The following is a 15,316-nucleotide window of genomic DNA, read 5'->3' on the forward strand; positions in this document are numbered from 1 at the left end:
TAGCAAAATTTTTAATTTAGCAAAATTGAGGGGGCGCCTGGTGTCTGTCTTGACCCCTTCCATTTTGGACCAACCCTTGAGAGCATATCTGGTTAGCGTGCCGTGGGTGGGGTCGGGTGACCCTGCTATGTGACAGTGTGTTTAGACCTGGTAGGCTCACGTGCATCATAATATCTAATGAAGGCATAAACCAGGAAGTCCTGCCTGTATGAACCCTGTATGGACATTCCTCTAATGGCTTTTGGCTGTCATGTTTTGGTTACCTAGGAGACGGTGGCTCGCGCAAAGGAGGGAGAAAAAGACGGTTATGCTTGGGCGTATTGAGGAGGAGACTTGAAATGAAGAGGCTGATGGCTTCGGGCTGAAATAGTTACAAAGTTGCGCCGTTCCGAGAAGTTGTTTGTAAATTTCAACTAAGCGATCGTTGTCGCTTACATGAGCGGGGAAATCGCCACTGTGAAACGAAGAAGACAGCCGAGTCCGAAGGGGAACAGCTGATCACGTTCGTCTTCGGAAGAGGGAAGAAGTAGGCGCCGGTGCGCTTGTAGTCAAGAGAGACCAGGAAATAATGAAAGATAACGCCGATCGAGGTGTTGCTGTAGCGTCTGGTCCCTGAATGAGGGATACAATTACCGGCTTCGAGAAACTGTAAGTAGAGGAGCCGCTCTGCTTAAGTGCCATTCCATTGGGAGCCGAGTGCCTGATAAATACTTATACGTGCGACTATGTAGATAAACAGCAACCTGAAGAGTTTCTTTAAGTGCCTTGCCATAAAGAGAGAGAGAGTGTGATACGCTGAATCCGGTATCACTATAAACAGGAACTAGATTAAAAGGGGAGTTTGAAGGAGTGTTTACAGTATCATACGAAAGGAACTGCCACGTTTAAGAGAGGCTGTACGAAGTCTGTGACTGTGTGTTCTGAACGGATATTCTCAAACATTAGCCTCTGCAAACAAACTACAAGAACAGACATTAAACATGTTTGTGCTAAGTGTAAAAAAACAATAGAAAGAAACTTAAAGGAAGAGAGACTGTATAAAGAAGGAAAGGAAGTCAAGAGAAAAGAATAGAACATTGAATAAAGAAAGGAAAGAGAGACATTTTTAACTGTTTTACTGAATGAGGAAAATACAGTCAGACCACAAAGGATGGAGTTAATGGATGTAAAGAGACAGATAACTTACCTTGAGCCTGATGATCTGCCAATCCTGATACCACGTTTGGAAGATCCCGCATAAAAGACGTATCCTTTTCTTTAAAGCTGCATGAGAAAGAAAGAAGGAAAACACTGTTAATAAAATATTTGGGTTCTCGTTGAATTCCATACAAACTACTTATTGGCTCAGAGTTTTATTTATACAGTACTGAAGTCAAGTACCCACAGGGTCACCCTGCTAATCTAGTGTAATATGAGACTGCTGCCAGATGGGATGAAGCCCATGCCTTCTTCTTGCTTTGTTTGAAAGCCCACTCCATAAAGTCATTGGCATGGCTCTCCTGGATATCCCTGATGTTGGTGACTTTTGTGATGTTTCCAAAATCAGTCAAGCACTTATTGTACATTTTGGCAGTTTTCTGTGCCAGTGCCTTTTTGGCCAATTCCCCTAGGACACCTTTTGGCTAACCTGTTGGAGTGTGGTGCCGGGAGAGGCAACCACCCTTACCCGTGCCCGTGGGGCGGGGTGGATCTGGAAGTGGGCATCTCATGGGATAGCTGTGATTGGCTGGCTGGCAGGGGCTGACCTGGTTATTTCCATGATGGCCCAAACCTCTTCTGGAACTGCTGTCCTCCTGGCTTCTGACTGTGGGTTTAGTGCCCTGAAAGTGGAGAACTGAAAACGGGACAGAGCGTCAGCGGCCTTGTTATCTTTGCCTGCAGTGTGATGCCCAATTATTACAATGTTATTTTTCAGTGTGACTTTTGTCATTTCTCTCAACACTTTTAGCACCAGAGGGCAGGAGGCAGCGCCCTTGTTTAAAATGGGTAAAACAGCCATGTTGTCTGACCATATGACCAGTTCTGTGTTGGCCAACTAGTCCCCCCATAAGTAGAGTGCCAGCCATATGGGGAATATCCCTAGCAGTGTGATGTTCCTGATCCAGCCCCTCTTTTGCCAGCAAGGAGGCCAGTGGCCAGTGCACCACTTGTTACCAAAACATACCCCAAAGCCTCTGCTGCAAGCCGCATCTGTGAACAGGGACCTTTTGTCTGCCCCATTCATGGGTTTGCGCCATATCACCTGGCCATTGAAATTGTTAAGAAATGATTCCCACATTGCTAGGTCTTGTGTTATTTCCTTGCCCAATCTGATGTGGTGGTGTGGCTTTGTAACCCCCCTCATTTTTAGTTCCAGGCTCCTATGAAAGACCCGGCCTTGGGGCATGATTCTGGTAGCAAAATTGAGCGTCCCAGGAAGGGACTGTACTGTGTTTCCCGCAGCGTTGCCTTGTCCCTGCCTGTTATCAACCTTATTGTCTTTAGAAGGTCCTCTGTTTTGTCTCTGGGTAGGCGGCATTTCCCATTGGAAGAGTCAATCTATATTCCTAGAAATGACAGGGTGGTGGTGGGTCCTACTGTCTTTTCAGGCGCCAGTGGAACCCTTAATGCCTGCATGGTTTCACTGAATATTTTGATGGCTGAGCTGCATAGGGGAGACCCTGCTGGGCCAGTGAAGAAGAAATCGTCTAGATAGTGGACCATTCTGGGCATGGCCTGTTGGAATGCCTATTGTAGGAAAGAACTGAACTGTTCAAAATAGGCACATGCTATGGCGCAGCTCATGGGGAGGCATTTGTCAAAGTAGAATTTATTGTCAAAATGGAAGCACAGCCACTGGTAAGTGTTCTTGTGCACGGGCAGCAGCCTGAAAGCTGACTTAATGTCGGCTTTTGCCATGAGAGTGTGTCTACCTGACAGCTTTACTAGGTCAACAGCATCTTGCACGCAGCTATAAGAGGCAGCAGCCTCCGTGGCAGGGATGCCATCATTGGAAGAGCTACCGGGTGGGTGTGATAAATGGTGGATCCTCCTGAACTCGCCCTGTTCTTTTTTGGGCACAATGCCCAGGGGGAGCATACAAACTCAGTGAAGGGGGGTGTTGGAAGGGCCTTCAATCCTCACTAGTTGTAGCTCTTTATCAATTTTTTCACTTATTATGCTGGCTATGGATGAGGCAGATTTTAGGTTCTTGGTTATGGTGGGAGATCCCTGGCCCTTGAATGGGATCTGAAAGCCATCTTTGAAGCCCTGACTCAAGAATTTCTAGCTGCTGGGTCAGGGTAGTTCTCTAACATTTTTAGTAGTTGGTCAATTTTTATTGTTGAGGCCCCCATCTTATAGCTAGTGCATGTTTTTTGCTCTCTGTGACCTTTGGGCTGGGCCTGGAGGGAGAGGCTTTTGTGCAGTTGTTGCTGCTGTGGCACCCATTGGATGTGCTGCAATGGTGCTTGTATCTGCACTCAGTGCCCTTGTTGCATGACCCTCTGTTGAAGTACCAGCAGGTCCCCGGGTGCTTCCTTTGCCCCCCCCCAGTGCTGCGGTTGCCAGACTGCCCTTGATTTTGCCCTGCTTTTTGCCCCCATCTTATAGCTAGTGCATGTTTTTGCTCTCTGTGACCTTTGGGCTGGGCCTGGAGGGAGAGGCTTTTGTGCAGTTGTTGCTGCTGTGGCACCCATTGGATGTGCTGCAATGGTGCTTGTATCTGCACTCAGTGCCCTTGTTGCATGACCCTCTGTTGAAGTACCAGCAGGTCCCCGGGTGCTTCCTTTGCCCCCCCCCAGTGCTGCGGTTGCCAGACTGCCCTTGATTTTGCCCTGCTTTTTGCCCCCTTGGGGGCGGTCTTGGAAAGGGGGGTTTGTTTTTGTTAGTATTTGTACTGTCTTGTTAAGGCCTGTGCTGGTTATGTTGCCTGTTTCTACCCCTTCTGTTATACTGATGCTCTTGGTCTTTGCTGCTCTGGGCGCTCCTAGCTGAGTTTTCTTTTAATACATGGAAAAGATACAGTTTAGGGTCTTCCTCCTCCCAGCCCAGATCAGGGAATCTCTGCATCTCCTTCCTGACCTCTCTATCATAGTTCAGCCAAGACTCCTCCCCCCCAAAGGTATTGTGAATCCTCAAAATTCTGTGGTGGTAGGCAATCAGTGCAGTGCCCTCTTCTGGGAATTTTTCTAGAATGATTGTGGACAGGATTTGAAAAGAGGCTTCCCAGTTCTGAATATTCTTCTCCAGTGTGGGCCTCTTTGCTCTCTCTTTTTCTTCCTCTTTTTTATCCCTTTTTGAAATGCCAAAACCTAATTCTTTATATTCCAATAGGCAAACAATATCAATGAATTGCTTTTTCCAAATCTTTCTCTTAATTTTTTCACTCAATGTGCCATGTAATAGTATTTTTTAGGCTTCTATTTACACTTTTGCCGGCTGTGCGCCTCCCATATTTAGTCATATGTGGGCTTGGAGATCATTGCTAGGCCCAACCCATGCTTTAAGGGGGCCCTGGTCATCCTGGCCCCCAGATACTGACTCTGTGTCCCTGCTGTCACTCTCGCTGCTGGAGCTGCTCGAGTCATCCCTGTGCCTCTTCTTTTTCCCAGCACCCGCACCCTTGTGCCATTTTAAAAATTGTTCTAGCATAGGACCCAAATCATTGCTTTTCACAGTACCTGATTTTGCTTTTCTTTTGGTGCCCGGGTGGGTGTCTGAAGAGGCAGGCATACTGCGGACGTCAAGGTGCTGCTTCTTCCTGGCCAGCTGCTCCCTTTCTGCTGGCTCCTCATCGCCGTCAACCTCATCTTCCAGGGCGTCTGCGTGATCCTCGTTGAGGCTGGTGGATGCGAGCTCTGCCATTCTTTCCTGCACCACGTCCATGCCATGGACTGCTTCCGCTGCTTTGGCCCATTCAAGGAGTAGTGTTTCTTTCAGGGATAAGGCGTTGGCCATCTCTTGCCTGTTTGGGTCTCTGCTTGCTGGTTTGTAATGGGCCGTCCTGGTGTTTCCCACCTTGCTTGTGTGGGTCAGGATACTCTTCCCCCACTGGAATCTTGGCAGTGCGTTCGCCACAATATTATAGTTCCAAGGCGATGAGTGCTGGGTCTCTGTGTCGTCCTTCTTCCAATGCAGGAGAACAGAAATGCACGCTGCCGCACTGGATTCCGGTGACCTGGCTGCCCTCTGGCCAGCTGTGAGTGCTGGGGCTTGTGTCTTCCTGCTTCCAATGCAGGTCTGCCGAAATGTGCGCATCAGAAAATTACGGTGTTCCGGCTGCCCTCTGTCCAGCTGTGAATGCCGGAGATCTGTGCCGTTCTGCTTCCCAAGCAGAAACACAGAAATACACGGCCGCTGTGAATTCCGCTCTGATCCTTAGCTGCACGTTGCTTGTGACCTTTGACTCAGTCAGGATTGGAATGCTGGGGCCTGTCTGTGTCTGCGCGCAGTCCCCCGCTGTATGCCCAAGACGGTATTTTAAAATTATCTTCGCCGTCGCTGCACGATGTCAGATCAGGACAGGTCTCACACAGCAGCTGTCCAGCTGTACCTTGTCCTATGCATATGCAGCGGTGATTTCCTCGCAAACACTGGCATCAGCCCCCACTGTTGAAACAATCACCTGGCTTCAGCTGGGCTCTTCCCCGAAGAAATTCGATCTACTTGCAACACTGTAGCAAAGCGTTAGTTTCTTTAAAATCCTACTTCGGTCGGAGGTGCAGGAGGGGCTGGGGATCTTTCAGCCTTCTCTCATAGGAAAAAACAGCAGCAGTGTGCTTCTCTGGCTTGTTGAGGCCTGCAGGGCTGGGGAGACCCACGCGTCGGACGGACCGTTCACTGCTGGCAATATGTCAATGTCCAAGTTTTCTCCACTGCCAGGAAAACATCAGCTGGTCAAAGTAAACACTGCTCTGTGTCTTCCTGCTCTTCCAGTAGACTTGCAGCCGTCCTGCTGCTATCTGTGGATGGCGGGGAGAAAGAATGAGAAGGGCCACCTTGCCCCCGCCAGATAAAGGCAAAATTCTGCCTGGGGGCAAGGCGGCCCCTCTTTGAACTTTAAAGGTCCCCGCTCCGCATCCGCCAGGATGGGTACGGGGGACCTTTGAAGTTGGCGAGCAAGGTGACAGGGGGCAGGGACTACCGGTTGTCACCTGCCCCACTCACCTCGCTCTCCTGCGCAGGAGACACGCAGTCTGGATCCCCTTTTGTATCGGGGACCCAGCTGCCTGCCCCCACCATGTGCATGCTAAGTCGGCCAGCACCAAAAGGTGCTGCCTCACCGGACTTTGCACAAACCCCCCACACCCCAGTTTACAGCCCTGGGCCTCCCATCCAGGGAGGCCCGGGTGTATTTGTCCTGGGGGCTGCGCACTCACCTCCTCTGACAGTACTGTGTTAGTTTCTCCAATTTTTTCTTGATATCAGATATCACCTCCCGGCAACCCGGGATCACTCTTTCCTTCTCCCCTTTTACTGGGCAGCAAACATGCATATCTTGTAGCGGCTGGAATCCCGACGGGGGATGCCGGTACCGCAGAATGTTGTCAGGCACAGGCCGCAATGTTTCTTCCTTAGAGCTCCGACGACAGGAGTACACAAATGCGGCACTGAGACACAGCGCACAGTATTCTCCTACCTCCAAACAAACAAAGAGGCTCTGATCACAGAGCCTGCTCCCCGCAGGGTACCACAGACAGCTGGGCGGCCGTATCAGCAATGCTGGTCCAGCGCATCCAGGGCGGAGCGCCGAGGATGCTGCAGGCCAGCAGGGGCTCCCTCCTCCTCCAGGCAGGCGGGAGCTGATTATACTCCTGTGCGACAGCCACAGCTGCTATTACTCTCTCCTTCCCCAGCGGGTGACTGACCCCACCACACAGGGATCATCCTCCTCGTCTCCATTATTGTGGGGCTGGCGGTGGTCACATGACTGGACTCACATGACTTGGAAGTTTTCCGAGATCACCCAGACTTACTGTTGGTGCAAGGCGGACCCTGGTGACCCATGGGGACACGGGCCTGGGGTGCCGGGGGCACTGTGGATGTTGGGAGCATTCTGGATGGAGGGTGGCCTGGGTGGACGCAGGGCACCATGCTGATCTGGGGGCCCCAGACCAGCAAGATCTGCAGGACCGTGATCACATAGTGTGGTCCTGCAGACCAGGGCTTCAGAACCGTGATCACAGAATAGTTCCTTTGTTGGAGTCTGAAGCCGTAGTCTACCTAGTATCCAGCCCTTGTCTACCTAGCGCCATTCTCATGACTTCTTGAAACTGCAAAAAAGACTCCACTCCATGCCATCCGTGTGTACCAGCAACGGGGCATCCTTCCCGCTCTGGGGTCTCTTTGCTAGGTACGCCGCGAGGCAACATACTGGGCAGCAAGGCTCGCTCAGGATGCAGTTTAGAGCTATTACCCTGCCATTTTCCATTTAATCCGTCTTTGACCTCCTGATGAGGAGGTACATCCCAGCACAATGGATTTCGGCATCATCCTTTGTCAGGAACTCTATTCCCCCAACCGCTTTATTGCATGGCTCTAGTTCACTGCCCCTTAGCTCCCCAAAGAAAGCCAGAGTGAAGGCTACCTTGAAAATGCTGTCCTCAAATTGATCTGTACATGCTCTGGAGAAAGTCAAGCATTGCCCTGAGCTTGTTAAAATCTATTGGATGCTTGCTGTCTTTCCTACGCCCCTCCTGTCTCGCCCAGCCGTATGTAATGACCCTTGGTGGGGTCTTCGTGCCCTGCTAGCTTGTAATAGTGCGTGATGGCTGCCATGTGGGTGGCAGTCCAGCCACTAGCAGTCTTGTTGGCAAAGGACCATTCGATGAATGCTCTCACCGGCTGGTTTGCCTGCTGACCCTCCAGGCCTTCATGAAATGCATTAACGTTTCCCAGCAAACCTTGTACATTTGTGCTGGGTGCTAGTACTTTGTTGATGAGGGCGCTCAGGTCTTTCCAATCATGTCCCATAATTCCTGTTGGAATGGCATCATCTACTCTTTGGCTTTCGGGCCTTACCTCCATGAATCTCACCCACTGCAAACAAGAGAGTGCATCGGATGCGCTGCTCCTCTGCCCTGGAGTGTGCCTCGCACTCACCTCAGCATTAATTCTAAGTAGCATTGCTGTTAATTGCTTGAGCAATCTAAGAACCCTAGGGTTATTAATGAGACCTTTTTTGATAACCTGTACTACTGCTAAATTGTAGGACTAAAGCTTTACTTTACTGTTTTCTAGTTTGTTCCCGCATAGGCAGAATGCCACAACAATGGGAAACAATTCAAACAGTGCGATGTCAGCTGTGAGCCCCCCCTTGCACCAGCTTTCTGGTCATGAATGTGCACACCACTCCCTTGCTAGTAAGGCCCTGAAGCCAGCCTTACCAGACGCATCTCTGAATAGCTTTAGGCTATCACTGGTAGCCCAGGGCTCTTTCCACAATTGAATCCCGTTAAATCTGTAGAAGAAATTGCTCCAAACCCTCATATCCACTTTTACTGCTGCCTCCAGGTGCATGTGGTGGATTGCATGTCGTAACCCCACCATTTTCATCACAAGTCTCCTTGCAAACACTCTTCCAGCTGGGATTACCCTGCCTGCAAAGTTCAGTTTTCTGGTCAGCGCTTGCACTTCTCTAAGGGTTGATTTTTCCTTTCTCAACATATCTGTGATTGCTTCTTTGAGGGCAATTACCTTTTGATCTGGTAGTTTAATTATCCCTTCCATTGAGTCTATTTCGATTCCTAGAAATGTTAACCTGGTTTGAGGGCCAACTGTTTTTTACCTTGCAAGCTGTACCCCCAGTTCTTCTGCGAGCTGTCCGAATTCTTCCAGCATTGCCATGCACTAATTTGTCCCCTCCTTGCCTGTGAACAAGAAATCATCCAAGTAATGCATGGCGTGCCCCGCTTTTACCCTCTTTGATAGGCAAGGAAATCCTCTTTTGGATAGGGATAATGAGTTGTTTGTCAAACCCTTTTAAGTTAATAAAATTGCATCTTATGAAAAACCTTTACCAAGTTGTCCGCCTCACATTTCTGACCTTTCACATGATCACCATAGAGTTCAGTAGCACTCTTCTGCGTCTCATTTTTTTCTTGGCACTTAAGGTTCCTAAACTTTACACAGGTAGATAGAATTGTGGAGAACTACAGGGTGCTGAGTGGGGTGCAAGGAAGGAGGTGATAGAATTGAAGGAGGAGACTACCGCATTCTCCCAAGGGGATCGTCACTGGTCCACTGGAGGGATTCCCTCCCCATGAGATCCACCCGCTGAGTATCACCCCAACGGGGACTATCGGTTAGCGGGCTCACCTCCCTGGCCTCATGCGAAGGGGCTTCCCCGATGGAAGCAGTGACAATAACCTGGGATTCATCACATACCCTTCCCCTCATGCAGAGGGCCTTTCCATCTGGTAAAGGAAATCAGGACAGGAAGTCAACATTACCCTGTTCCTTAACTTTGCGATGTTCTACACCAAAACAAAAGCGTTGCAGATCGAGAAACCAGTGCATAATGCACGGTTTTGTGTCTTTTATTAGACTAAGCCACGTAGGGGATGTGTGGTCTGTAATTAGAGTGAAATTTCATCCGGTGAGGTAATTTTCTAAATATCCCAATGCCCACTTTATTGCCAGGGCCTCAAGTTCTATAATTGCATAATTCTGTTCCCTAGCAGCACTTTTCTACTAATATACATCACTGGATATTCTATTCCCTCATATCTCTGTGAGAGCACTGCTCCTAGGCCCACCCTGGATGCATCATTTTGGAGTACAAACTTCCTATTGAAGTTAGGGACCTTAAGAATTGGCTCACTACATAATATGTCTTTAAGAGTATCAAAACACATTTTTTCTTCCGTACCCCACTTTATCTTCTGCGTTTCAGCATTTTTTCAGTTTATCGGTCAAACATGCTGTGATGGATGAAAAAATTGGGAATAAAGCATCTGTAGTATCCCACCAGTCCCAGGAAAGCTCTTAGATCTTGTTTGGTTTTCGGTACAGGGGTTTCCTTCACAGCGCTAACCTTTTACACCTGGATCTGGACCAGCCTGCTACCTAAAATTAAGCCCAGTTACTTCACAGCAGATTCTGCTAAATGGCACTTCTTTGGGTTGGCAGTTAGTCTGATCTGCTGTAGGGCTTTGGTGATTTTATACAGGTGTCATGGGCTCTAAATAGGCCCCACAGAAACCAGAATCAGGTCTTAGTACACAATCCATTAGCCTTTGGAAGGGTGCTGGTGCACCATGAAGGCCAAATGGACAAACCTTAAATTGAAATAATCCCACACGTATGGAGAATGCAGTCTTTTCCTTATCTTCAGGATTCAGAGGGACCTGCCAATAGCCTTTGGTGAGATCAGTCGTGGAAATAAAAACAGCTGTGCCCAGTCGATCAATCAAATCATCTATCCTGGGCATGGGATAGTTATTGAACTGGGACACAGCGTTCAATTTTCAAAAAATCAATACAAAATCTCCATGATTGTTCGGGCTTAGCTACCAAGACTATCAGCGAGGACCATGGACTCTAAGAAGGCTATATAATGTTGGGTTCTATCATCTTGTCCACTTCCTGGAGGATTATTTATTTTCTTGGCCTCTGGGATCCTGTAGGGCTTTAGATTCATCACTTTTCCAAGGGGGTATGGATGTGGTGAAAAATCCCGTAACTCTTCCTGGTACTTCACTGCAAACATGCAGGAACTTGTTCCAGAGATCTTGGATGTTATGCTCTTGGGCTACAAGAAGGTCAGATGGTATTAAATTATGTTTCTCCCCTTCCTCAGTTAACAGACTGGCCTTCACTACTGAGGAAAACTCCACCGGATCTTCCTTCCATATCTTTTACTGTGTTAATATGGTAGATCTGGGACTTGAGTCCTGTATGTGGCAGGATACTCTATAATTACATGGGCCAGCCTGCTCTAAGACCTCGTATGGATCAAGTCACTGGTACAACATCTTATTTTTGGATGTAGGGAGTAACACTAATACTTTCTGTGTGATAGAAAAAAAAGTGAGTACAAGCCCTTTTGATATTCTTGGGTCTTGGTTAAGTGGGAATTGACAAGATCTCAAACAATCCTCATATGCTCTTCTATTTTCTGTGCTGTCTGGGGAAAAGGTAATGGAGCTTCCCCCATCTCTTCCCAGGTCTCCATAAGCATATCCAATACATCACTTGGTTAACATCCACATAGGAGTTCAAATGGTGAGAACCCTGGGGATGCATGAGGAGCTTAACCTATGGCGAATAGAGCCCATGGAATTATTATTATTATGTTTTTATTGTTAGTGATATAGTTCCCAAGGAACCTTTAACAAAATACAACACGTTTACATTAGTACTGAAAACGTCTGCATATAAGATTAAATTGGTTACAAATACATGAATGTTCCTTACTGTCAATTACACAACAAATATTTAAAACGTTATTATACACATCAGTTTACTCAACAACATTTACAACATCATTACAAGTTAAGAATATAAAACAACCCTAAAACCTTACTACAATGAAATAAGCAAATGTCATTTCATCGTAATTATGGAAACCGTTATTTTAAAAAACCCACTGCCGCAAGTCTCCATCCGTTTGATTTTTGGGGGAAAATATATTCCCAAACTAAACCCCCCAATAGGAATGTATGGTCCTGAATCAGGTGATTAAAATAAATTACATGATGGGGGGGGTAAAGACGTGGCATTCCAGTAGTAGATGGTAAATCGTTTGAATATTCCCTTCTTCTTTGCAGTATTTACAAGCCCTTACGCTACGTTTAGGCCCCTTTCTCCCTCCCGTGATTTCTTTAGTAGGGAAGAGATTAAAGCAGAGATGGAAAAATGGTGTGCGCCATTGTTGACCAGGGAACCTTTGTAGATAGTGTGAGAGAACACCAGGAGGTCTTACATCTAGTAATATTACAGAGAATAGACAATACCCACAAACCTCCTCAATAGTATCTATCCAGTCAATCTCCCCCAGTTTTTGCTTTGCCTTATCCAGCAACAACTGTATCAGTTCCAGGGTCAGACCATATCGCGTGATACATTCTTGGCTCTTTCCCTCCCACTTATTCAAAGGGTTGCAGAACCGTTTTTCTAAAAAGTTGCCTTAAGCGCCACCAGATGGAGTTCTCTTCTGCAAAGACATTTTCACTAATAGCCTCAAGTTCTTCCATGTCTTTTAAAAAAATTAAAAATGATTTTTTTTTGATTGAATGTTAAAGTTTATTACAAACTTTTTCCATATCACCCCCGCTGCAATGGAGTGTAACCCAAGTTCAAATCTAATCATTTGTGCTGGTACACCTTGTGGAAGCCTTAAGACTCTCTTCCAAAAGAGGCTCTCAAATTTTATCCAGTTGTGCTTTAAGTAAAAAAACAGGGTTTCTGCGCCATATGTGATAACAGGTACTACCTTCTTGATTAATTCAACCACTGGAACTAGTGAGTAATACCCAAACATTCTATTCATTGTAATAGCTTGTGCTGCAAGTGCAATAATATTTGACTTTTTATGATCTAGAAGTTCAGTTTCACTCTTTGTTTCAAATAGGTAGAACCCCAAGTAAATGCAATTGTCTGCATTTTCCAGTTGCTTATTACCCAATTTAAAGGCATCATGAAGCAAGACACAGAAAACAGACGTAAAGATCAAAATAAAATACTTTATTAAATCAAATGTCAGGATGGTAGAAGGCCTAACTTGCCCTATGCTAAGGTTGGTTTTCCCAACCTGAATAAAACTAAGGAAAGTCTGAGTCAAAGAGTTCAACTTAAAAGTCTGTGTGTCCAAAACCAATACTTGCCCTCACAACGAAGCTAAACAATTTGTAGGGATGTCAGCAATAAAAGAAATAGCGTCTGACTGAAGGTTCTGAGCTTCTTTCATCTTCCAGCTTTCTTTCAGCTCTCCTTCCCCAAGTGCAAGAAAGTTCCAGAAAAGTCTCAAGATTAACTTTCTCAAACTCAAGGAAATACAGTTCCAAACAATCCTTGGGGTTCCCTTGCCAAAGTTACAAGCAATACAATTCAAACACAAAGGGTCTGGAGACTCCATTCTCAAGACAACACATGCAGGTCCCCAAGTCTCAGGATTCCCTACCCCAAAAATTTAACTCTGCCACTTATACTTGTTTCAGTCTTTTCAAAAAGGTTTCACACAAGTCAAGGGCAACCCAACCCTCTAACTGGCTTGCCACACCAGTTCACTTACAATGCTTTTGATTGGTTTGTGTCACAATGTCCTTGGTTTTCAACATTCAGGGCTCACTGGTCTAGGCGCAGTTTTCAGACCACACAGGCTCTTCAGGGCAGATTGTTTTTTTGATACTTGCTCCTGTGCACCAAGTCACCTTCACTTAGTTCCCCTTTATTGGCCTCTTGGCTTTATATGCTGATTTACACTTCTCTGGATTTTTTTGTCAGCCTCATGGCTCTGCCATCATGTGTCACACACCTCTTGCCAGTCGTTGGCCTTGCCATACTGCATTCACTCCTAATAGTTCACTTTGGGGGGTTTTGTTAATTCCGCACCTTTTTATGATACTCTGTCACACTTTTCCTGTAATTCATTTTCACATGGGCAGTTGGGCGGTTCTCTGACACTTGCTTTGCCCATACAGTCAGTATTTAATATGTTTGATTTCAAGTTTTTACTCAGTTTGGTATTCAATATGCATTGGTTTTGCTTAATTTTAAGTTTCCATTCAGTTCAGTCTTCAATATGCTTTGAATTTGCTTAATTTTAAGTACTGATACTTATTTATGGTCCACAAGGAGCACCCCGGTGTTCGAGCGCCCTCCCTGCCACTCACCAGCTCTCTGCGTTTCCTTCCAGCAGGCTTCTGCTGCTTCTCCTCTGCTTCTGAAGCCGGGATCCACCTTTGCGAGCCACGCTCGCCTGCCGGGTGTTTCCCTCTTCACGCCGGCAATTGAAATGCCTCTTTGCGGACACGGATGGCGTTCTCTCCTCTTCAGGCTCTCTCGCAGCTCCTGCTGCCTACTCACGGTCACAGAGGCTCTCTGATCTGTGGCAAGTGCTCAACCACTTGCTTTGGACCCCGCAAGTCCTCCAGGATGTCTGCCGGTGTCCTAACTCCTTCTCCAGTCCCACCACGGCCTCTTTAACAAGGTCCCCTGCTGGTCTCTCCCACACAGGCCTCCCTGTGGCTCCACTCTCTGCCCCACTGGTCTCTCTTTATACACCTGCAGCCCCTTCACAGGCTGCAGGTGAGGATGCCTAATTAGACTTGCCTGACCATAATTAAAGGGACATGTCTGGCACTCACAGCCCTTTACAGGCCTCTTCCTCGTCCCAGTAATAGAGTGGTGAAATAGTGTAGTGTTCACTACTCTTAGTCGCCTCTTCCTTTGTCCCAGTACTGTCAAGTGTCACATGTGGGGAAATGAGAGGAACAGCTTTATAGTAACCCATAAAGGCACCCCACTCCCAATCCCCAAGGACCCTCCATCCAGGTGAATCTCCCTCGCTTCTCCATCCTCAGGGTCGAGATCCAAGAGCAATGGCCTTTCCCTGGCCACCTGAGCAGAGGATCCAAGGGGAGTAGAAGTGACAATACCCTCAGGTTGCTCACACCAAGTACCAATTAAATTCAGGGTACCGCTTTTTCCTCCATGGGCGAAATGAAAAGAAAGACCTTGGTTTTTGATACATTCAAGTTCAAATCATTCACCCTTGTATACATTTCCAGATCCGCCAGTTGCCTCTGCAGACCTATAGGGGTATAGTCCATCAACGGCATGTCATCCGCGTACAACAAATAATTAACTGGGGTAGCATCCAAAGTTGGGGGAAGGAGCGGGTGTTGATAAAGGTACTGGCAATGTCAAAGATTAATAAATTAAACAATAGTGGGGCTAGAAGGCAACCTTGTTTAAAACCACCCATACTTTAGATAGGTGCAGACAACCAGACCTGCCTGTTCAATATTACTTGTACACAAGTGTTTGTGTGCAGCGCAATAAACATTGCCTGTAAAGGGGAAGGACAATCTCATAACTGTAATTTAGCCCACTGTTTGCTCCTATTGATGCTACTGAAGGCCATGGAGAAATCAATGAATGCAATATATAGTGGCATCGACTTCTCCATGGCCTCCTTTTAAACAGGCCCAGGATGAACCCATTGGTCGAGGTCCCTACTCCTTTGCAAAAGCCTGTCTGAATGACGTCCAATCTCTGATTCTCCCTAGCCCATTCTTGTAGATCGTGCAAAAGCAGGGCAATGAAAATCTCTGAGGTGACGTTCAGCAGCTCTATCAACCTATAATTTGCCGGTTCAACACGTGGTCCCTTT

The sequence above is a fragment of the Ambystoma mexicanum genome, chromosome 5q (genome assembly GCF_040938575.1).
Source record: "Ambystoma mexicanum isolate Mex_15411 chromosome 5q, UKY_AmexF1_1, whole genome shotgun sequence".
Taxonomy (NCBI): Eukaryota; Metazoa; Chordata; class Amphibia; order Caudata; family Ambystomatidae; genus Ambystoma; species Ambystoma mexicanum.